Below are 24,574 nucleotides of genomic sequence, written 5' to 3'. Positions count from 1 at the left end.
TCCTCATACAGTTTCATGTTATGAACAGCAAATCTGCAGTTTCCACCCACTAATGTGTGGCTGAGAACAATGATTTTTATTCCAGCATAAATAATCCAATCATCCAATGAATAGGCAGCATTTTGCTTGTTCGTTGGTGATTGCTGATCTTTACACCTTACACAGACTCAAGTCTGTGCTACCGGTATTTATTTATATACAGCACACATGCACATAGATACAGCACATACATACAGATACATGTATAAGCAGATCACCTACACACAGATGCATGGACGCACGGAGCATTACATACCGACACATGCATGGACAGAGCACATGCATACCGTCACATACATGGACAGCGCACAAACATACTGACTCATGCATGGATGGAGTCCATACATATCGACATATGGAGCACATATATGCTGACGCATTAAAGGAAGGAGCACATACGCACAGGCACATAGTATAATGGACCCAACATGGCGCTTCAAGCAGTGAAATTGGCCTCCACACAGCCCTACAAACAGTTTCATGGACCCCACACTGCCCTTCACACAGTATAATGGATCAAACACAAATTTTCACACTGTATAATTGCTTGCATACAGTATAATGGCCCCCACATAGCTCTCCATATAGTAGAATTGCCCCCACATAGCCACCCAATTATTATACTGGCCTCCACTGTTGTGAATTCCATTCTTGGGCTCCCTCCTGTGGTTATGAATGGTACTTTTGTGAGTTCTGCCCTTGGGCTCCCTCTGGTGGTTTCGAGTGGAACTGCTGCTCCTTGAGGTTCTGCAGCAGCTGCTTTCACTAATCGGCTCCACTGGCCTTGCTATGTAACTTGGCTCTGGTCTGTAGTCCATGCCAGCTGTCAATGTCTCAGGGTGGATTCAGTTTTCTCCTTGGATTTTTCTCATGGCCTGTCCATCTCAGCAAAAGATAAGTTCTTGCTAGTTCTTTGTTAGTCCATCTGCTTTGGACTTTATTGCTCAGCTCATGTCGTGTTTCTTTTTGTCCAGCTTGTCATTATGATATATTCAGGCTAGCTGGAAGCTCTGGGGAAGCAGATTTGCCCCTCCACACCGTGAGTCGGTGTGGAGATCATTTTGTAAACTCTGCGTGGATTTTTAGTTTTTAATACTGACCGCACAGTATCCTTTCCTATTTCTGTCTATCTAGATTAGAAATTGGCCTCCTTTGCTAAAATCTGTTTTCATTTCTGTGTATGTCTTTTCCCTCTCCACTCACAGTAAATATATGTGGGGGGCTATCTTTCCTTTTGGGAATTTCTCTGAGGCAAGATAGTTTTTTGTTTCCATCTTAAGGGGTAGTTAGTTCTTAGGCCGTGACGAGGCATCTAGGGAGAGTTAGGAACGTCCCATGGCTATTTCTAGTGTTGGTGTTAGGAGTAGGGCTTGCGGTCAGTAAAGTTACCACCTCCTCAGAGCTTGTCCCATGTTTCATTTTACCCACCAGGTTATATCAGTGCTTCTCCGTAACCACCAGGTCACAACAGTACAGCTGGCCCACAATGTGTTGAATGCATCTCAAAAGAGGGAAAAGAAAGTTCTGAGCCATTTTTTTTTCCTTTGCAGCTTGTTTTGTCTTTTTTTTCCCCTTAATCTTTGGGTGGTTCCGGATTTTGGTGCTGATATGGAGGTTCAGGGTCTGTTCTCGCGTGTTGATCAGCTCGCTGCAAGGGTACAGAGTATCCAAGATTATGTTGTTCAGACTCCGGTTATAGAGCCTAGAATTCCTATTCCTGATTTGTTTTCTGGGGATAGATCTAAGTTTCTGAACTTTAAAAATAACTGCAGATTGTTTTTTGCTTTGAGACCCGTTCCTCTGGTGACCCCATTCAGCAGGTGAAGATTGTAATTTCTCTGCTGCGTGGAGACCCGCAGGACTGGGCATTCTCCCTAGAGCCAGGGAATCCTGCATTGCTCAATGTAGACGCATTTTTTCAAGCACTCGGACTGCTGTATGACGAACCTAATTCTGTGGATCAGGCAGAAAAAATCTTGCTGGCTCTGTGTCAGGGTCAGGAAGCAGCAGAAGTATACTGCCAGAAATTTAGAAAGTGGTCTGTGCTCACAAAATGGAATGAGGATGCCCTAGCAGCTATTTTCAGAAAGTGTCTTTCTGAAGCCCTTAAAGATGTTATGGTGGGGTTCCCCATACCTGCTGGTTTGAACGAATCAATGTCTCTGGCCTTTCAGATTGATCGGCGCCTGCGCGAGCGTAAGGTTGTGCACCATATGGCGGTGTCCTCTGGGCTGAGTCCTGAGCCTATGCAATGTGATAGGATTTTGACTAGAGCAGAACGGCAGGAATTCAGACGACAGAATAGGCTGTGTTTTTACTGTGGTGACTCTACTCATGCTATTTCTGATTGCCCGAAGCGTACTAAGAGGTTCGCTAGGTCTGTTACCATTAGTACTGTACAGCCTAAATTTCTCTTGTCTGTTACCCTGATTTGCTCATTGTCGTCCTTTTCTGTAATGGCATTTGTTTATTCTGGCGCTGCCCTGAACTTCATGGACTTAGAATTTGCCAAGCGCTGTGGTTTTTCCTTGGAGCCTTTGCAGAGTCCTATTCCCTTGAGGGGGATAGATGCTACGCCGTTGGCCAAGAATAAACCTCAGTACTGGACACAGTTGACCATGTACATGGCTCCAGCACATCAGGAAAATATTCGTTTTTTGGTGTTGCATAATTTGCATGATGTTGTTGTGCTGGGTTTTCCATGGTTGCAGCTACATAATCCGGTGCTGGATTGGAAATCTATGTCTGTGACTAGTTGGGGTTGCCAAGGGATGCATTGTGATATTCCTTTGATGTCAATTTCCTCTTCCCCCTCTTCTGAAGTTCCTGAGTTTTTGTCGGATTTCCAGGATATATTTGAAGAGCCCAAGTCCAGTTCCCTACCTCCTCATAGGGACTGTGATTGTGCTATTAACTTGATTCCAGGCTGTAAGTTCCCTAAGGGTCGACTCTTCAATCTGTCTGTGCCAGAGCATGCCGCTATGCGGAGTTATGTAAAGGAGTCCTTAGAGAAGGGGCATATTCGCCCGTCTTCATCACCGTTGGGAGCGGGGTTCTTTTTTGTTGCCAAGAAGGATGGCTCCTTGAGGCCCTGTATAGATTATCGCCTTCTCAATAAGATCACGGTCAAATTCCAGAACCCTTTACCTTTGCTTTCTGATTTGTTTGCTCGGATTAAGGGGGCTAGCTGGTTTACCAAGATCGACCTTCGAGGGGCGTATAATCTTGTTCGTATTAAACAGGGCGATGAATGGAAAACAGCATTTAATACGCCCGAAGGCCATTTTGAATATCTTGTGATGCCTTTCGGGCTCTCTAATGCTCCATCTGTGTTTCAGTCCTTTATGCATGATATTTTCCGGGATTATCTGGATAAGTTCATGATTGTATATTTGGATGATATTTTGGTTTTTTCCGATGATTGGGAGTCTCATGTGAAGCAGGTCAGGATGGTATTTCAGATCCTTCGTGCTAATGCATTGTTTGTGAAGGGGTCTAAGTGCCTTTTTGGAGTTCAGAAGGTTTCTTTTTTGGGTTTCATTTTTTCTCCCTCGGCTATTGAAATGGACCCTGTTAAGGTCCAGGCCATTCATGATTGGACTCAACCCACATCTGTGAAGAGCCTTCAAAAATTTTTGGGCTTTGCTAATTTTTATCGCCGCTTCATTGCTAATTTTTCTAGTGTGGTTAAACCTCTGACCGATTTAACGAAGAAAGGTGCTGATGTGGTGAATTGGTCCTCTGCGGCTGTGGAGGCCTTTCAGGAGCTTAAACGTCGCTTTACTTCTGTCCCTGTACTGCGTCAGCCAGATGTTTCTCTCCCTTTTCAGGTTGAGGTTGACGCTTCTGAGATTGGGGCAGGGGCTGTTTTGTCTCAGAGAAGTTCTGATGGCTCTTTGATGAAACCGTGTGCTTTCTTCTCCAGAAAGTTTTCGCCTGCTGAGCGTAATTATGATGTCGGCAATCGGGAATTATTGGCTATGAAGTGGGCATTTGAGGAGTGGCGACATTGGCTTGAGGGAGCTAAGCATCGCGTTGTGGTCTTGACCGACCATAAGAATCTGATTTACCTCGAGTCTGCCAAGCGGTTGAATTCTAGACAAGCTCGATGGTCTCTGTTTTTCTCCCGTTTTGATTTTGTGGTCTCGTATCTTCCGGGATCTAAGAATGTGAAGGCTGATGCCCTTTTTAGGAGTTTTTTGCCTGATTCTCTGGGAGTCCTTGAGCCGGCTGGTATTCTCAAGGAGGGGGTGATTATTTCTGCCATCTCCCCTGATTTGCGGCGGGTGCTTCAGGAGTTTCAGGCTGATAAACCTGACCGCTGTCCAGTGGGGAAACTGTTTGTTCCTGATAGATGGACTAATAAGGTAATTTCTGAGATTCATTGTTCTGTATTGGCAGGTCATCCTGGGATTTTTGGTACCAGAGATTTGGTTGCCTTTTGGTGGGCTTCCTTGTCACGGGATGTGCATTCTTTCGTGCAGTCCTGTGGGATCTGTGCCCGGGCCAAGCCCTGCTGTTCCCGTGCTAGTGGGTTGCTTTTGCCTTTGCCGGTCCCTGGGAGGCCTTGGACGCATATTTCCTTGGATTTTATTTCTGATCTGCCTGTTTCTCAGAAGATGTCTGTCATCTGGGTGGTTTGTGACCGGTTTTCTAAGATGGTCCATTTGGTACCTTTGCCTAAGTTGCCTTCCTCCTCTGATTTGGTTCCATTGTTCTTTCAGCATGTGGTTCGTTTGCATGGCATTCCAGAGAATATTGTGTCTGACAGAGGTTCCCAGTTCGTTTCTAGGTTTTGGCGGTCCTTTTGTGCTAGAATGGGCATTGATTTGTCTTTTTCGTCAGCATTTCATCCTCAGACAAATGGCCAAACGGAGCGAACCAATCAGACCTTGGAATCCTATTTGAGATGCTTTGTGTCTGCTGATCAGGATGATTGGGTGACCTTCTTGCCGTTGGCCGAGTTTGCCCTTAATAATCGGGCTAGTTCGGCTACCTTGGTTTCGCCTTTTTTTTGTAACTTCGGTTTTCATCCTCGTTTTTCTTCGGGGCAGGTTGAGCCTTCGGACTGTCCTGGTGTGGATTCTGTGGTGGACAGGTTGCAGCGGATTTGGACTCATGTGGTGGACAATTTAACGTTGTCTCAGGAAAAGGCTCAGCGTTTTGCTAACCGTCGTCGGTGCGTTGGTCCCCGGCTTCGTGTTGGGGATTTGGTCTGGTTGTCTTCTCGTCATGTTTCTATGAAGGTTTCTTCCCCTAAGTTCAAGCCTCGCATTATTGGTCCTTATAAGATTTCTGAAATTATCAATCCTGTGTCTTTTCGTTTGGCCCTTCCAGCTTCTTTTTCCATTCATAATGTGTTCAATAGATCTTTGTTGCGGAGATACGTGGTGCCCATGGTCCCTTCCGTTGACCCTCCTGCTCCGGTGTTGGTTGAGGGGGAGTTGGAGTATGTGGTGGAGAAGATTTTGGATTCTTGTCTTTCGAGGTGGAAGCTTCAGTATCTGGTTAAGTGGAAGGGTTATGGCCAGGAGGATAATTCTTGGGTTTTTGCCTCCGATGTCCATGCTGCCGATTTGGTTCGTGCTTTTCATTTGGCTTGTCCTGATCGGCCTGGGGGCTCTGGTGAGGGTTCGGTGACCCCTCCTCAAGGGGGGGTACTGTTGTGAATTCCGTTCTTGGGCTCCCTCCTGTGGTTATGAATGGTACTTTTGTGAGTTCTGCCCTTGGGCTCCCTCTGGTGGTTTCGAGTGGAACTGCTGCTCCTTGAGGTTCTGCAGCAGCTGCTTTCACTAATCGGCTCCACTGGCCTTGCTATGTAACTTGGCTCTGGTCTGTAGTCCATGCCAGCTGTCAATGTCTCAGGGTGGATTCAGTTTTCTCCTTGGATTTTTCTCATGGCCTGTCCATCTCAGCAAAAGATAAGTTCTTGCTAGTTCTTTGTTAGTCCATGTGCTTTGGACTTTATTGCTCAGCTCATGTCATGTTTCTTTTTGTCCAGCTTGTCATTATGATATATTCAGGCTAGCTGGAAGCTCTGGGGAAGCAGATTTGCCCCTCCACACCGTGAGTTGGTGTGGAGATCATTTTGTAAACTCTGCGTGGATTTTTAGTTTTTAATACTGACCGCACAGTATCCTTTCCTATTTCTGTCTTTCTAGATTAGAAATTGGCCTCCTTTGCTAAAATCTGTTTTCATTTCTGTGTATGTCTTTTCCCTCTCCACTCACAGTCAATATATGTGGGGGGCTATCTTTCCTTTTGGGAATTTCTCTGAGGCAAGATAGTTTTCTGTTTCCATCTTAAGGGGTAGTTAGTTCTTAGGCCGTGACGAGGCGTCTAGGGATAGTTAGGAACGTCCCACGGCTATTTCTAGTGTTGGTGTTAGGAGTAGGGCTTGCGGTCAGTAAAGTTACCACCTCCTCAGAGCTTGTCCCATGTTTCGTTTTACCCACCAGGTCATATCAGTGCTTCTCCGTAACCACCAGGTCACAACACTCCACATAGTCCTCCAAATATTATAATGGCTGTCCAAATATTATACTGGCCTCCACATAGCCCTCCCAATATTATAATGTTCTCCACACGGCCTTGCATATAGTATGAGTTCCACCTAGCTCTCCAAATATTATAATGATCCCCACATTTCCTTCCATATAGTATAATGGGCCCCATTGCCCTCCAGATAGTATAATGCACTCCCTATACTACTCCATATAGTATTATACACTCCCTATAGTCCTCCATATAGCATAATGCAACCCATAGTCCTCCATACAGTATAATGCACACCCCAATATCTTTGATACAGTATAATGCACCCTATAATCTTCCCTATAGTATAACACAATCTTCATAGCCCTCCATATAAAATAATACACTCCCATATTTTTTATATGGTATAATGCACCAATACAGTCCTCCATACAGTATATAGTACCCTATAGTCCACCATACAGTATAATTCACACCTCATAGTCCTCCATAGAGTATAATGCAGTCTCCATAGTTGTCCATATAGTATATAGTCCTCCATACAGTATTATGCCCACCACAATATACTCACTGATTCAAGAAATTAAATACATTCTCACTTCTCCATCCTCTGCAGTGAGTCTCCTCAACAGCTCCATTGGCCAGGCACAGTGTGGCATGATGAAGAGACGTCACCGCACCTGCTGGCTGAGACGTTAGACAATGAGCGAAATTAATGGGGGTGGGTGTGGATGGCTACCCTCCTTTGTCATTGCTCTCAACTATATGGGCATATTAGGTGCCTTTATTGTTGAATTTGCCATGGCGGCCCAGGGTGCCCAGAGCCGACACTGACACTGGGCTCCCTGGACTCATGGGCCCAATAGCGCTTGCGTGGTCTGCCGCTATTATTGGCATGTCACTGACTGAGTGCCCTTAGGAGAGTGGGGGCCCTGAGTAATTGCCCAGTTTCCCTCCCCTTAAAGCCACCACTGGGTATGTGTCAGATGGGGGCAGCGCTGTTTCAGATTTTGGAAAGGAGCAAAGTAGTGAAAAATGAACACCCTGGTTTGGATTATCCGATTTCAGATTTTAACCTCCACTCAGAATAAAACAACATGAACTTTAGTATAATTGATGAATCTCACTAAAACTGAAGGGAAATTCTTTGCATTATTCACCTGTTCTGTCACCAGCACTGGGGCTCTGCTTCTTCCTTCCCTATGACTGTCTTTCTCCGTGCTAGGGTAATTTGGCATGTACCTTTCAGTATTCAGGTGGCAGTGCAGACTCTATTCTATGCTATACAAGAGTCTATCAACTTTCTATCCAAATCAGCTACAACCAGGTGCTTGATTATCTACTTTGCTTAGCTGTTTCTGAATGCTTTCCACACTTTCAGCTCTCTTTACCAAAGTGTCTGATTGTTAGCTTGTCTGTAGAACTCCAAGGTTATTTTTGTACCCTAATTTCTGTATAAAAACACCTGTCAACATACTCGTCTATTCTATTCGAAGGTGCTCGCCACGGTTCCTCGAGTGTTCTGCATCAAGCTACATGCTAGCTTTCTCTTCTCTACTATTCCAACTCTGTTCCATCAAAATAACTTCCTGCATATGCATAGTCATCTCAGATAATACAAGTGCTGCCAGCTCACTTACCTCTGTTGCAAGAAAATGCCTGGCTGCCTTACTATGAACTGAGAAGAGAAAAGACCATACAAAAAATAGTGTGAACGTCCACATAAATAGCTATAAATAGAAATCTTTATTTTGACACCTTAGACACAACAAATGGTAAAAACATTAAAAAAACATGTATAAGCACATGGCAAATAAACCACACATATGAGAGTAGAATTATATTGGACATAAACAGCAATGAACCAAATTAACTAAGCAATGAAGAATGCATATGCTACAAATGAGCCGCAAGATATCCACAATATAACATACAGAGCGGAACATGCACGTTCACAAAGGGGGCATAATGAATATCAGAAAACTTGTTCATGACATAAATAGTAGACCGACTGGGACGTCATGCTCCATATTATACCCAAGCTGCAACACATCATCTGAACGTATATTTACTGGGATATAATCAATCAAATTGTACCCTAAGGCGTATATGTAAGGAACCAAAATGAAGTTCCGCTGACGAAGCTGCAGCGATACGTGTGGGGCCTCCCCCACTCCTCTTCCTCCCTGGGACTGCATACTTACTTTGGCTTCCCATATAAGCCTCTTTTGAACTGACCAGGCGGCCGCAATATCACTACTCAGACAACCACCGTTCTCTTTTTACATCTTTTTGTACCCTTAGGTTGCATACTATTAGGTTGCATATGTGACGCCCATGAGACCGAGGTACCCAACACCAGATCAATGAGGTCCGTCTCTTGAGGGGGATGTCACTAGTGGCTTGACCCAGTGCTGTGGCCTCAGGCGATGCACAGTGCAAGGGATATCATGAAGGAACAGACACTTACTTGATCAGCAGCAGGTCCTCTCAGCTGTGATGACCCCGATCCTGGATAGATGGCTATTGTCCAAATGAAAGACTGAGGCGCTGAAACGTTTAACAAGTTTACTTTAACAAAAAGGGATTTGCAACCAATACTGTCACCGGAGTCTGTTTAAGAACTCTGAATTACTTTGATCCTGTCAGGATTTCCACCTCTTATTATGCGCAGTTTCTGTATGGCCCTGCTGCTGTATGTGAACTGGCTGCCGACCCAATCTGTCTCTTCTGTGCTCTGGTTCGACGGACAACCCGAGTCCTTTTTTTTGTCGGCTTACCTCCTCTGGGAGTACCGCTGAACTCTGTGTCTGTTGCTGCGTCTTACCCTGGTGGAGCTGATATCACCTCACTTCCTTCCGGTTGCTGTATTATATCTAATGAATATAGCCACGGATCCGGTATCCGTCTCTGCGCCTATTCTGGGTAGAGGTTATTGCTACCCGGTTCTCACAATGTCCTTTTTCTCTATTCCTCTTTTCCTACTATGGGTATTACAGGCCTATAATCTGTCATAGGGCTGTTGGGAGTTCAGTTATACGACCTCTCACTTTCAGCTCCTCAACCCAACTGCCAATCCTTTTCTCAGACCAGAATAGATCAAGGGGAGTCTCTGGAGCTCCCCCTTCTGGCCGGAGATGGTAGTGCAGTCTTGCTATTTTAATATTTGTATTTGGTGTCAATAACTATTTTTGTGGCAAATACCCCTAGGGGCGCCACATTCCCCCTTAGTTAAGAACAGTACTCTGGGACTGTGGGATGATAACATTTTGAAATAACAATTGATATGTACAGAGTCTTAAAAGTGAAAAGTTACAAAAACCACTCAAAGAAACAAAAAAAATGGAATTCTGTAAAAAGTCACTTCAAATAGCGTCCATTAATACAGTTCTATCCTTGAAGGTACTAGGAAGCAAAGTTCACAAAGCAGTCTTTCCGGAGCTTTGATTTAGTGTTTCCGGGCTGATAAAAAGTTCAAGAATATGCAAGAAGTTCATACAGGTAAGTCTCTGTAGGTACTGGGCTTAAACGTTACAGAACGATAACAATGACTATAGTCTTATAGTTGGTAATCCGCATACCTGGCTGGTAATTGACCCTGGGTACTACGCTGGGATCTACGTAATAGCGGTGTCTCTTTATGTGGTGTACTACTGTCTACTGCGGATATAGTATCTGCCCTCTCTGCTAAAGATAATTCCACCACTATGGGGTTGGCAAGTCCACCGTGAATGGGATCACTCTGATCAGGAATCTGTTCTTCCTGACCTGGAACCTCTTGTAGTACGGGGTCAGCCTCTTCCTGTCTTGGGACTTCTAATATTGGATTCGGTGTTGGATAAAAGGCCACCATGGGAACCACTACTGCACCATGGTATGTTAGTAGGGTTTTGGGAAAGTCTCCTATACAGGTGTGATACATTTCCTCCTCTTTTTCCTTTACTGGTTGAACCTGTATAGGTTGAATAACTTCTGATTCTGGCTGGACAACTTCTGGCTCTTTCAACGTTTCCGGACATAATTTAAGATTGTCTCTTGACACTAGTACAGATGTTAAACCTCCTTTTTTGCTAATGAGACACATTTTAGGATTATCCATTCTTGTTGGTAAAACTGTGTAGGGTATGGCTTCCCATTGATTATCCAGTTTATTGGTTCGATGATTCCTCTTGAGTACTTGGTCACCCGGTCTTAATGGAGTTGCTAGCGCATTCTGGTTGAAAGTTCGCTCTTGTCTTTCTCTGGTTTGCTGGAGGCTTCTTTCCACACTCTCTTGCACTTGGCGATACTGCTTTTGCCGTACGACATCCCAATTGGAGTCTTGAACTTCTGCGTCTGGTTTCAGAATTCCCATTTCTAGATCGATTGGCAACTGGCCGGGTCTTGCACGCATAAGATAAGCTGGGGTGCAGTTGGTAGAGCTCACCGGGACATGATTATACAGATCCACCAAGTCAGGCAATTTCTCTGGCCATTGATTCCTTTCCGTTTCAGGTAAAGTCTTTAGTAGGTCTATCACAATATGGTTCATCTTCTCACATAAGCCGTTTGTTTGCGGATGATAGGCCGTCGTCCGGATCTTTTTGCAACCATACATATTACAGAATTCTCTGAAGATCTCTGATTCAAAGGCTGTACCCTGGTCAGTGAGAACCTGTTCCGGATATCCATGGGGTCTACAAAAGTACATTTGGAACGCTTTGGCTGCTGTTTTTGCAGTCAGATCTTTTACAGGTACTACTACCAAGAAGCGCGAATAATGATCCACGATGGTCAAGGACCGGCTCGGTGTCAACTTCACGTGGTCCATGGCTACCAGTTCAAGTGGTTGTTTGGTGATTATGGGTTGCAGTGGTGCCCTTTGGCTCTTTTGATCGTTCCTTCTGAGGTTGCACGGGCCACAGTTTCTACACCACTGTTCGATTGATTTTCTCATCCCGACCCAATAAAATCTTTCTCTCAGAAGTACTTCTAGCTTTTTCCAACCAAAGTGACCAGCACCATTGTGGTAAGCCTCGAGGACCATCCTCACACCTTGTTTAGGCACGATAATCTGCCAAACCAATTCATGTGTTTTCGGATTGGTGTATCTTCTACAGAGTTTCCCTTGATACAGGAACATTTTTCCTCTCTCTTTCCAGAGTTGATGCGTCTCTTCTGGGGCATCCTCATCGGGATATGCACTTTGCTCAGTCAATAGTTCCTTCACTAGCTTCACAGCCGGATTGCTATCTTGGGTGTCAGCCCATCTATGGTGTGCTAACGGATTAAAATTCACTTCTTGTTGTTTCTGATAGGTATTTGACTGACGATGTTTTACCTTGGGCTGATGAAAGGCTGGTAGTTCAATTTCTTCAAGCTCCCCCGTTTCTTCTTCTACATCTCTCAAGTGTGGCATCCGGGATAGGGCATTGGCATTTCCATTCTTGCGACCTGCTCGATACTTGATCACGAAGTTGTAATTAGATAACCGGGCTATCCATCGCTGTTCTAACGCACCTAATTTAGCCATGTCTAGGTGGGTCAATGGATTGTTGTCAGTATAGACAATAAATTCTGCACCGGTCAAATAGTGTTTGAAACGTTCAGTCACAGCCCAAACTACTGCCAGTAGCTCCAATTTGAAGGAGCTATAATTTTCAGAATTTCTTTCAGTAGGCCGGAGTTTTCTACTTGCAAAGGCGATGACTTTCTCCCGACCTTCTTGCTTTTGTGACAGCACCGCTCCCAATCCCACATTGCTGGCATCGGTGTAGAGGATGAAAGGTTGATGGTAATCCGGGTACACCAGAACTTCTTCTCCGGTTAGTACCTTCTTTAGTTGTTCAAAGGAGTCTTCTCTTTCGTCATTCCACTGAAAAGGAGGGTTTCGGTTTGAAGGTTTCTTCGTCTGCCCTATCAAAGCATCTTGCAAGGGCGCTGCCAATTTGGTAAATCCTTTTATAAATCTACGATAGTAACCCACTAATCCCAAGAATTGCCTCACTTCTTTTGCATTGGTAGGTCTTGGCCAATCCCTTATGGCAGTTATTTTCTCGGGATCCGGTGCTACTCCCTCCGAACTCACGATGTGCCCCAAGTATTGTACCTTTGGCTTGAGAAGGTGACATTTGGATGGTTTGATTTTCATACCATACTTGGATAAGGCTTCGAACACCTCTGCCAGGTCTGTTAAGTGCTGTTCGTAAGTCTTTGAGTAGACGATCACATCATCTAGGTACAGGAGGACGGTCTCGAAGTTCTTGTGTCCGAGGCAACATTCCATCAGTCGCTGGAAAGTACCGGATGCGTTGCAGAGTCTGAACGGCATGTGATTAAATTCGCTTAGACCCATTGGTGTGGTGAATGCCGTTTTTTCTTTATCTCTCTCAGCCACAGGGACTTGCCAATACCCGCTTGTTAAGTCTAAGGTGGAAAAATAATTAGCAGATTTCAAAGCAGTCAAGGACTCTTCTATCCTAGGCAAGGGATAGGCGTCTTTATGGGTGATGTTATTAATCCGCCGGTAGTCTACGCACATTCTCATGGTTCCATCCTTTTTTTTGACAATCACCAGAGGGGCCGCCCAAGGGCTACAACTATCTCTTATTACCCCGGCCTGTTTCATCTCTCTCAGCATGTCCTTCGCGCATTGACAGTGAGCGGGCGGTATGGGTCTATATCTTTCTTTTATCGGGGGATGGTCACCGGTGGGGATTGTATGTTCCACCCCTTCTATCCGTCCGAAGTCCAATGGGTGTTTACTGAAGACCTGTTCATATTCCGTCACTAATCTATACACCCCTTGTCTTTGATGGGTAGGTGTTGAATCTACATCCACGTCTAGCTGTTGGCACCAATCCTCCGATTCTCCATCTGAGCCGTTATTTTCCACCTGACAGGTCGATTCTAAGGGCTCAACGGTTGTGATGGCATTGTTGTCAACAGTATATAACTTTGCCACTGTAGCGTACCTTGGCAAAGTGACTTCTTCCTCTCCACAGTTCAAAAGTCATACCGGCACCCGTCCCCGGTGTACCTCGACCACCCCTCGTGCCGTGAGTATAGTGGGCCTGCTGTCGGTGTACGCTGGTTCTATTAAGGCTTGATAGTCTCGTCCTTTAGTACCAATGGCCGCTCTACACCATACCAGCATTTCTGTTTTTGGTGGGATTACAATAGACGTTGGATCACTCACCCTCACACTGCCGATTTCTCCACCTGCAACTTCTATCTGTTGCCTTAACATTAATACTTTTATTTCCCTCTGGAGAACTCTCTGCTGGCAGGATCGGGCAGTTTCAGCAATTTGTTGTAAGACAGAAATAACTTCGGAAAAGCAGTTCTCTAACACATTCATTCCTATCAATACAGTTGGTTCACAGTTCTGTCGGTCAACATCAATGACAATTATACCCTGTTTCTTCAATTCTGCTTTACCAATCTTTATGGTCATCTCCCTGAATCCTAGTTTCGATACCAACTTACCCATTACTGGCCCATATATCTAGTTCAACATCAGAGGGTCCTTTATCAATATCTACCTCAGCCCAGTACCTCTTATAAAGGATATATGGTATAGATGAAATCTAGGAACCTGTATCCAGCAAAGCGTTGAGGGGAATTCCGTTCCGCACGATAGGGATGATGGGTCGTCCTCCGATGTACCTGTTGTGCCAGGGTGTTGGGCCTTGAAAATTCATTCCTGCGAAGCGGCCTGCATTCCCAGGGGATTCCCGTTTAAATCACAATTTCGTGCAAAGTGGCCTGGCTGCTTTCAACGGTGGCAAATGGGCTGTCCATCCGGTTGGTAGCGGTCACGGGGTCGTCCTCTCCATGTCGGGTATCTCCGGGACCTCATCCATGGAACATCCTCTCTACGGTTTGCCAACTCCATCTTGGGTTCTCTCATCTCCTGCATGGTTTTAGCCATTGAAGCAACAACATCAGTTAAAGAGTCAAGCTTTTGCTGAAGAGCCTCATTAGTAATGGGCCCCAGGGGACTTAGCACTGGCACCGGAGGTAGCTGATGGCACTGGCATTCCCCGTTGCTGAAGTGCATCTGCCATGGGTTGTGTGAGATCCTGATCCCGAGGTGCCTCTGCCAGCTGGAGACGTATAGCGCTCTCCTTTAATTGGGCAAATGTCAATTCAGGGTTCTTAAAAACAAGCATGCTCACATGCCCCCGGTGAGAAGGGGTGTAGAGTCCCTCAATAAATTGATCTCTTAGCAGTTTATCGGCTCCTGTGTTAAAAATGGGTTCAGCCAGTGTAAGTGATTTAAGGGCTTCCTGCAGGTTTAAGGCAAAATCTCTCACGCCCTCATTAGCTTTTTGTTTGCAATTAAAGAATCGTACTTTAGCTTTGCTGCTGGTAGTGGTTTCAAATGTAGCTTTTAATCCAGCAAATATGCGTTCAACAGTACCTTTTAGATCAGTTGCCCATGCCGTGACTTCTCGCTTAGCGTGGCCACTTAACTGCATCATCAGGAGACTAACACGCTGAGCTTCACCCAGGGGGAACATATCAAAATGAGCCAGCATCTTTTCCCTGAAACCGTCAAGGGTATTAGGTTCACCTTCATACATTGGAAGCCACGGGCCACCCGGGGTATATGGCATCAACACCGGCATGATGGGCGCCACTCCTTGCACTGCTGCGCTGCCAGGCTCTCTATCGACACTCTGTCTTTCAGCTGCATTAGCATCACCGGGTGCTGCGGCGTCTCCGTGCTGCGACATACTGTACCCCCTTAGTTAATCCAGACCCTTCCGGTCCCAGCTTCCGTCTAGATAATGTAGATTCGTTCCTCTGTGCAGCAGGATGACAATGACACGCCCCCTGCTGCCTCTAACTGCCGCACGCTCTGTGATGGTAGATTTTGAAGTTTTTCAGTTAGACTGGGGCTTGGGTAATGACGTAGCTTGATTAACAGTTTTGTACCTAACGGTTATGAGATGATTACATCAGGGGATGGCGGCCATTTTTACCCCATTATAACCAATGGAGAAAAGTCACTTTCAATAGTTTTCAATGGGGAACGGGATTTTCTTTAACAAACTCAATTTCCAAGATTTTTCATCCAAATTTTCAGTTTCAGACTCCAATTACGGCACACAATACCCGGTGTACGGGCTGGCCCAATCCTGTTCGTGACGCCAGTTGTGACGCCCGTGAGACCGAGGTACCCAACACCAGATCAATGAGGTCCGTCTCTTGAGGGGGATGTCACTAGTGGCTTGACCCAGTGCTGTGGCCTCAGGCGATGCACAGTGCAAGGGATATCATGAAGGAACAGACACTTACTTGATCAGCAGCAGGTCCTCTCAGCTGTGATGACCCCGATCCTGGATCGATGGCTATTGTCCAAATGAAAGACTGAGGCGCTGAAACGTTTAACCAGTTTACTTTAACAAAAAGGGATTTGCAACCAATACTGTCACCGGAGTCTGTTTAAGAACTCTGAATTACTTTGATCCTGTCAGGATTTCCACCTCTTATTATGCGCAGTTTCTGTATGGCCCTGCTGCTGTATGTGAACTGGCTGCCGACCCAATCTGTCTCTTCTGTGCTCTGGTTCGACGGACAACCCGAGTCCTTTTTTTTGTCGGCTTACCCCCTCTGGGAGTACCGCTGAACTCTGTGTCTGTTGCTGCGTCTTACCCTGGTGGAGCTGATATCACCTCACTTCCTTCCGGTTGCTGTATTATATCTAATGAATATAGCCACGGATCCGGTATCCGTCTCTGCGCCTATTCTGGGTAGAGGTTATTGCTACCCGGTTCTCACAATGTCCTTTTTCTCTATTCCTCTTTTCCTACTATGGGTATTACAGGCCTATAATCTGTCATAGGGCTGTTAGGAGTTCAGTTATACGACCTCTCACTTTCAGCTCCTCAACCCAACTGCCAATCCTTTTCTCAGACCAGAATAGATCAAGGGGAGTCTCTGGAGCTCCCCCTTCTGGCCGGAGATGGTAGTGCAGTCTTGCTATTTTAATATTTGTATTTGGTGTCAATAACTATTTTTGTGGCAAATACCCCTAGGGGCACCACACATACATCACACCTTTTTGGCCTCATTCTATGGGATTTCTCACCATTATCTTTGTCTAACCAGGCTCATTTCCAGACCTGGAGACATTTTGGTTCCTTACATATATGCCTTGTTGGTTGGGTACAATTTTATTGATTATATCCCAGTACATATATACTCAGAGGATGTATTGCAGCTTGGTTATAATATTATTGGGAGCATGACGTCTGTCGGTCTACTATTTGTAATTTACATGTTTTCTAATATTCATTATGCCCCATTTGTGAACATGCATATTCCGCTCTGTATGCTATATTGTGGATATCTTGCGGCTCATTTGTAGCACATGCATTTTTCATCACTTGGTTAATTCTACTCTCAGGGGTGTGGTTCATTTCCCATGTGATTATACATGTTTTTAAGTGTATTTAAAGTTTGTGTCTAAGGTGTCAAAATAAAGATTTCTATTTATAGCTATTTATGTGGACGTGCACACCAATTTTTGTATGGTCTTTTCTCTTCTCAGTTCATGGTCATTACCCATACTAGGTGTTCCACCCATCATCATATTTGTGTCTTTTTCAATTGCACATGCTAGTGTGCCTCCTGCCCCTCCTTGTGTCTGCCTTACTATGCTGATCCATGGTGCAGTCTACACCCTCAACCCTGTTGAACAAAAGTACTTGTCTGATGAATACTCATTCCTGATGATTCAAGATGCTGTCCACACACTCAACTCTGCTACAAAAAGCAATCCCAGCTCTGCTTATCTATGTGTCATTCTTCATGTCCAACTTAATTGGTCTTCTGTCACGATTGCTCCGTTCAGTGAATGACTGCTATGCTGTTCTATGGAAACTGTCCGGCTGAGCTGTCTGTGTCTTGATTGACAGCTTGGGTGTCCAATACTGTGATGGGCTTGCTGGGCTGTCAGTGACTTTATTAACAGCTCTGCTGTCCAATCTGTGACTGGGGCATGCGGGACTTTCTGCAGTGTTCAGTGTTCTTGTAATCACATAGCTACTTAACTGAGCTGTCTGCCCCTGATCCTTGCCTGATGTAGTGTGTGCTTTTTGGTGAGTGTTAGCCTGATACTGTTGCTTTGAGTTCTGATCTTCTCTTGCCTGACTCTTTGGACTGTGTTCTGACTACCCATATGTCTTGTCCTTCAGCAATCTTTTGTTATTGACCCTGGACTGTGACCTGACTTACTCCTTTGTCTTTTCCCTTTGTTATCTACATACTATCTTGGTATTGACCCTGGAATGTCTGACTCTTCTGCCTCATGGACTGTCCATGAGTAATGACTAGCATCACATCTTCAATAGGGTTGAGCAAAACGGATCGGACAAATTAAAAAATTGACGACTTTCGGCAAAGTCGGGTTTCATGAAACCCAACCCGATCCTAGTGTGGGATCGGCCATGAGGTCGGTGATCTCTGCGCCAAAGTCGCGTTTCATATGACGCTTTCACGGCCATTTTTCAGCCAATGAAGGAGGACGCAGAGTGTGGGCAGCGTGATGACATAGGTCTCGGTCCCCACCATCTTAGAGAAGGGCTTGACAGTGATTGGCTTGCTTTCTGCGACATCACAGGGGGTATAAAGGGGTGTGCACGCCGACCACCATCTTACTTCTGCCAATCTTAGCATAGTGAGAGGTTGCTGCAGCTTCATCAGAAGAAGGGATATAGTTAGGGAGGGAAGATTAACCCCCAAACCGCTTGTGCTGTAGCGATTTTCACTGTCCAACACCACCTTTTTTTTGCAGGGACAGTGGAGGCTATATTTTTGTGCTTCAGCTCTGTAGCTTATTAGGCTGCCTTATAAGGCTCCCTGATAGCTGCATTGCTGCTTGCACGCTGCTGTGCAAACCAACTGCTTTTTTAAGAGCAAAAATCCTGTTGCTCCTTTCTGCACAGTTACAGTATCTTGTTTATTTGTCCACAGTGCACTTTTGTGTGCAGCAGTCCTTTTTATTGCTGCCATACTTGTCCTGAGATCATTGTAGGGAGATTGAAATTGTACTACAGTCCTTGTATTTTTTCATATATCTTCCAGCCACTTTCTGCCACCTACATTGTGTTGTTTTATACACTGGGCTTGAGTTTTGGTTCAGTCTCCAAAAAAAAAAAAGTGAGATTCAAATCCTCACAAAGTGGATATACTTCAGTCCTGTTAGTTTGTCGTATATCAGCCAGCTACTTTCTGCCACTTACATTGTGTTGTTTTATACACTGGGCCTGAGTTTTGGTTCAGTCTCCCCCCCAAAAAAAAGGGAGATTCAAATTCTCTCAAAGTGGATATACTACAGTCCTGTTAGTTTGTCGTATATCAGCCAGCCACTTTCTGCCACTTACATTGTGTTGTTTTATACACTGGGCCTGAGTTTTGGTTTAGTCTCCAAAAAAAAAAGTGAGATTCAAATCCTCACAAAGTGGATATACTTCAGTCCTGTTAGTTTGTCGTATATCAGCCAGCCACTTTCTGCCAATTACATTGTGTTGTTTTATACACTGGGCCTGAGTTTTGGTTCAGTCTCCCCCCAAAAAAAGGGAGATTAAAATTCTCACAAAGTGGATATACTACAGTCCTGTTAGTTTGTCGTATATTAGCCAGCCACTTTCTGCCACTTACATTGTGTTGTTTTATGCACAGGGAATGAGTTTTGGTTCAGTCTCCCCCCCAAAAAAAATGGGAGATTTAAATTCTCAACAAGTTTATATACACCTTCTACCTTGTTTTACAGTACCATATAACGGTTGTTATTTTGGTTAGATTTTCAAAAAAATGAGGAAGTCTGGTGAAAGAGCCAGTGGGCGGTCGTTGCCAGCTGGTACTGATGTTGGTGGTAGTGTTGGTGGTGGTGGTGCATCTGGTGGTAGTGGCAAAAGCACAATAGCACCTAAGGCTGGAGGTGTTGAGCCAGCGTCATCATCTGGCTACAAAAGGCCTCGAAGGCTCCCTTATCCGGGAGTAGAAAAACAGCTTTTAAAGCCGGAGCAGCAGGAAAAAGTTTTGGCTTTCCTTGCTGACTCAGCCTCTAGCTCTTTCGCCTCCTCTTCAGGAAGTTCAAAATATAAAAGCAGAGAGTCGTCAGTGGATGCTCCCAGTCAGGAACAAGACGTTTCCTTGTGTCCTTCACCCAAACCAAAAGTGAAGGATGCGTCAGGCAACACTACAGATTACTCCATGGAGCTCTTTACACATACCGTGCCTGGGTTAGAAAGGGAAATTGTTAACTGCCCATTACAAGATGAATCGGACATGGAGTGCACTGATGCACAGCCACAGCTAGATAATTATGCTGTTCCATTGACTCAGATCACTACATTGCCCTCGCAGTGTACTGAGCCAGAATCTGACCCTGATGAGACTATGGTGCCCCGTCACGAACGCTATACCACCGGCTTACACGGTGACACAGACGAAGTTGCACATGACATTGAAAAGGAGGTGATAGATGACCCAGTTGTTGACTCAGATTGGCAGCCATTGGGGGAAGAGGGTGCCGCTGCCAGTAGCTCAGAAGCGGAGGAGGATGATCCGCTGCAGCCATCTACATCGCAACAGCTGTCATCTGGCAGGCCCGTATCAGGCCAAAAATGTTTGTCAAAAACAAAAACAGTTTTAGGACAGCGTGGCCATCCGGTGAAAGTAGCACAGCGTGCAATGCCTGAAAAGGTATTCCATAGTAGGAAGAGTGTAGTGTGGCAATTTTTTAACCAAGATCCGAATGATCAGTCAAAAGTTATCTGTAAGAAATGCTCAAAGACCTTTAGCAGAGGGAAGAATCTTCAAAATTTAAATACAATGTGCATGCTTAGACATTTAACCAGCATGCACTTGCATGCCTGGACTAACTTCCAAACGTCTCGTACCGTTGGTGCACCTGCTCAAAATGAAGGTAGTCAGCAACGCTACATTGCTTCCCTCACTGTAAGCCCACCGGTTAGGACACCACCAGCAGCAAATGTGGAGGTTTGTCGCAAGGCCAAAGCAGTCAGGGAATCACAAGGTTTTTGGTAGGAAACACTGTATGTAGGCCAACATCAAGAATACCATCACCAACCCTCTCTCAATCCGCCATGTCCACCACCACCGCTATTTCTACCATATGCAGCTCTCCAGTCCAGCTCACCCTACAAGAGACTCTCGTTAGGAAAAGAAAGTACTCATCCTGTCAGGACTCTGAACATTTTTTACCTTTTGTGCATTACTGCCCTTTTCCAACAAGGCATCTTTGGTCTCATGTGCACTTGTCTTCCTGCTATAAAACTCCACCCCAGCCTTCAGTCTGTGCTAGATTATTCTGCTTTGCATCCAGCTCCTGATTACTTCCTGGCCTTGCACCTGCACCTGCTCCTGTGAACCTGTGTTGGAGATCCTGCTACTCTGCTCTGAGTTCCTGCTGCATACACCAGTGTTCAGTAATCCTCCTTCATCTGCTGCTCGTGTTACTTCCATCTGCATTTGCTGGACATGTAAGCTGTTTGCTGCTCTGCAAAACCTGAGACTATTAACCAGGCCTCCCTGGTTGAGCTAAGATATGATTTGAACTGCCTAATAGCATATCTATCTGTGTCTGGACTAAGTCAAGGATCTATTTGTGTCAAGTTTCCTCAAGTATAACTGTGCTTCATAGACTTTCTGTTTGTTTGCATCTACCTCTGAAGTTTCCTATTGACTGCTAAGCTGCGTTTATTATTTGCACCAAGTGTTGTGGACTTGAGTTTCTCTCTGCACCTGCTTGAATTACCGTGTGATAATATAAACTTTACTACTTATAAAACTGTGTCCTGTTGTCTTGTTCCACGCAAAGAGTGTCCTGAATTATCCCCTATAATTATTACACATCCTCTCATCCACGTACACAGGGTTTGAACGCCCACATTGCTATACTAATCTCGTTAGAGATGATGCCCTACCGGTTGGTTGAAAGCGAAGCTTTCAAAGACCTGATGGCCTATGCAGTACCAGGCTATGACCTACCCAGTCAGCACTTCTTTGCGAGAAAAGCCATCCCAGCCCTCCACCAGCATGTGAAAGACCGCATTGTCCATGCACTGAGGCAATCAGTCAGTGGAAAGGTGCACCTCACAACAGATGCATGAACCAGTAGGCATGGCCAGGGACGTTACGTGTCCATCACGGCACACTGGGTTAATGTGGTGGATGCAGGGTCCACAGGGGACTGCCATAGTGGGACAGTTCTACCTAGCCCACAGTCTAGGAAACAGTTGGCTGTAGGCATTCGCCAGCCCTCCTCCTCCTCCTCCAGAAGCGAAAGCTCGTCCACAGAACGACCACTCCATCCGCAGCTGCCAGTGTTGCACACAAGGTGTCCCATTATCGAACAGCTAGTGGTAAGAGTCAGCAGACTGTGTAATAAATGAAGTGTTTGGGTGACAACAGACCCACCGCGGAAGTACTGGCTGAGTACTTGCAGCAAGAAACTCAGTCATGGCTGGGCAGTGTACATCTTGAGGCAGGCAAGGTAGTCAGTGATAACGGAAGGAATTTTATGGCTGCCATAGCCCTTTCAGAACTGAAACACATACCTTGCCTGGCTCACACCTTGAACCTGGTGGTGCAGTGCTTCCTGAAAAATTATCCGGGGTTACCAGCCCTGCTCCTGAAGGTACGAAGACTTTGCTCGCACATCCGCCGGTCGCTCGTACACTCCAGCCATATGCTGAACCATCAGCGATCGCTGAATCTTCCCCAGCACCGCCTAATAATCGACGTTGCAACAAGGTGGAACTCCACACTGCACAAGCTTCAGAGGCTGTGCGAACAGAGGTGTGCTGTAACTTATTTGTGGGAGGATACACATACACGGGCAGGCACTTGGATGGCAGACATGAAGTTGTCTGGTGTGCAGTGGTCGAAGCTACAAGACCTCTGTCAAGTCCTTCAGTGTTTTGAGGAATGCACACGGCTGGTAAGTACAGACGACGCCATCATAAGCATGAGCATCCCACTAATGCATCTGCTGATGCAAAGTTTGACACACATTAAGGAGCTGGCGTCTGCAGCCGAAGAGGAGGGAAGCCTTGATGACAGTCAGCCATTGTCAGCTCAGGCAACTCTCCTGGACAAGGTGGCGGACGAAGAGGAGGAGAAGGAGGATGAATATTTATGGGAGGAGGATGCTTCTCAGGGGGCAATAGAAACTGGTGGCATTGCTAGGTCAGGTACAAGGTTTTTGCGGGACACAAGTGATGTTGATTTGCAAGAAAGTGCTCCTCAACCCAGCACAAGCAGTGAATTGACACATGGAACATTGGCACACATGGTTGAGTATTGCCTTGCGTATCCTAAAAAGGGACCCCCGCATTATCAAAATGATGACCGATGACTATTACTGGTTGGCATGCCTCCTGGATCCACGATATAAAGGAAAATTACAAAATATCATGCCAGATGAGAACCTTGAGCAAATATTGGCTACCAAACAAGCAACTCTTGTAGACCGTTTGGTTCAGGCATTCCCAGCACACAGCGGCGGTTATGGTTCTCACACGAGCCGTAGGGGGCAACATGGCAGAGGTGTTAGAGGTGCACAAATCCGAAGTGGCGTTGGACAGATGGGTTTTATGACCAGGTTGTGGAGTGATTTCGCAATGACCGCTGACACAACATGTACTGCTGCATCAATTCAAATTGACAGGAGACAGCATTTCTCCAGTATGGTTACAAACTACTTTTCCTCCCTTATCGATGTTCTCCCTCACAGGTTATTCCCCTTTGATTACTGGGCATCTAAAATAGACACCTGGCCTGAATTGGCAGAATACGCATTACAGGAGCTCACTTGCCCTGCTGCTAGTGTGCTATCAGAAAGAGTCTTCAGTGCTGCTGGTTCAATACTGACCGAAAAAAGGACACGTCTGGTTACCCAAAATGTTGATGATCTAACCTTCATTAAAATGAACCAATCATGGATTTCAAATTATTTGGCCCCACCTTCCCCTGCTGACACGTAGCTTGCCTGAAAAATGTCTTGCTTTTGGCCTCCTCTTACTGACTGCTCCAATTCCTCCATTTGCAGCTGCTGAATGTCCACCATAGGCCATTTTTATACCTCCCCAAATGGGCTGACTCCCCCCAAACTGCCGTGGTCACCTCCTGACGCAAGCACTGCGAGTGCCATTTGCCTGGACAGGTGGGTGTGCCCACTCTTGGGCGACCACACTGGCACAGGGTCCCTCATAGTACAATGAAGTGTCTCTGACGGTGGTGGTGCACAACCAACGTCAGACACACTGTCGTAATATGAGGGTCCCTGTGCCAGTACCGCAGCCCATGAGAGAGTGTTTCCCCTAGCTCAAACAGTGCTCTACCACTTGCAATACTTACCTCTCCCAGCTCCACCACTGTGTAGTCTGGGCTGTTAAATCATTCAATGGCACTGCCAATACAAATTTGTTGAAATGATAGATGATAGTTAAAATATACAAGGGCCCTGGCCTCCATTTAGACCAGTTAATACTTTGCGCCTACTACCGCTGTCTGCTACTCAGCAGAGGAGCCCACCCCTGTACCTAGCTATGCCACCTGTTTATTTATGAACAATTTTTTGGCAGACATTTAGCCCACTTTATTATTTGGGCCTACTAACTGTGTCTGCCACTCATTACAGTTGTCCTTCACTGAACAAAGCAATGCCGCCTGTTTAGTCCTGTTACCAATTTTGAACTGAATTTATCCTATTTTATTATTTGGGCCTACTAACTGTGTCTGCCGCTCATTACAGTTGTCCTCCACTGAACAAAGCAATGCCGCCTGTTTAGTCCTGTTACCAATTTTGAACTGCATTTAGGCTACTTTATTATTTGGGCCTACTAACTGTGTCTGCCGCTCATTACAGTTGTCCTCCACTGAACAAAGCAATGCCGCCTGTTTAGTCCTGTTACCTGTTACTGACTCATCCTTGGACAAAAAGGATTTAAATTTATACTAAATGGAGAAAATATCTTAATTCCTTTCACATTTTGAAGACATTTTGAAAACAAATCTATAA

General features: G+C 45.5%; 1 protein-coding gene across 1 annotated transcript in view; it reads right to left on the bottom strand.

Annotated features, from left to right (window-relative positions):
- Window positions 1–24,574, bottom strand: part of CLSTN2 (calsyntenin 2) — a 1,535,903-nt gene that overhangs the window by 360,740 nt on the left and 1,150,589 nt on the right. The gene's annotated exons all lie outside the window — the stretch shown is intronic.

Source organism: Ranitomeya variabilis, chromosome 2, assembly GCF_051348905.1.
Source record: "Ranitomeya variabilis isolate aRanVar5 chromosome 2, aRanVar5.hap1, whole genome shotgun sequence".
NCBI lineage: Eukaryota > Metazoa > Chordata > Amphibia > Anura > Dendrobatidae > Ranitomeya > Ranitomeya variabilis.
Note: the sequence above shows the minus strand (reverse complement) of the source record. Positions and strands in the feature narration are given on the sequence as shown.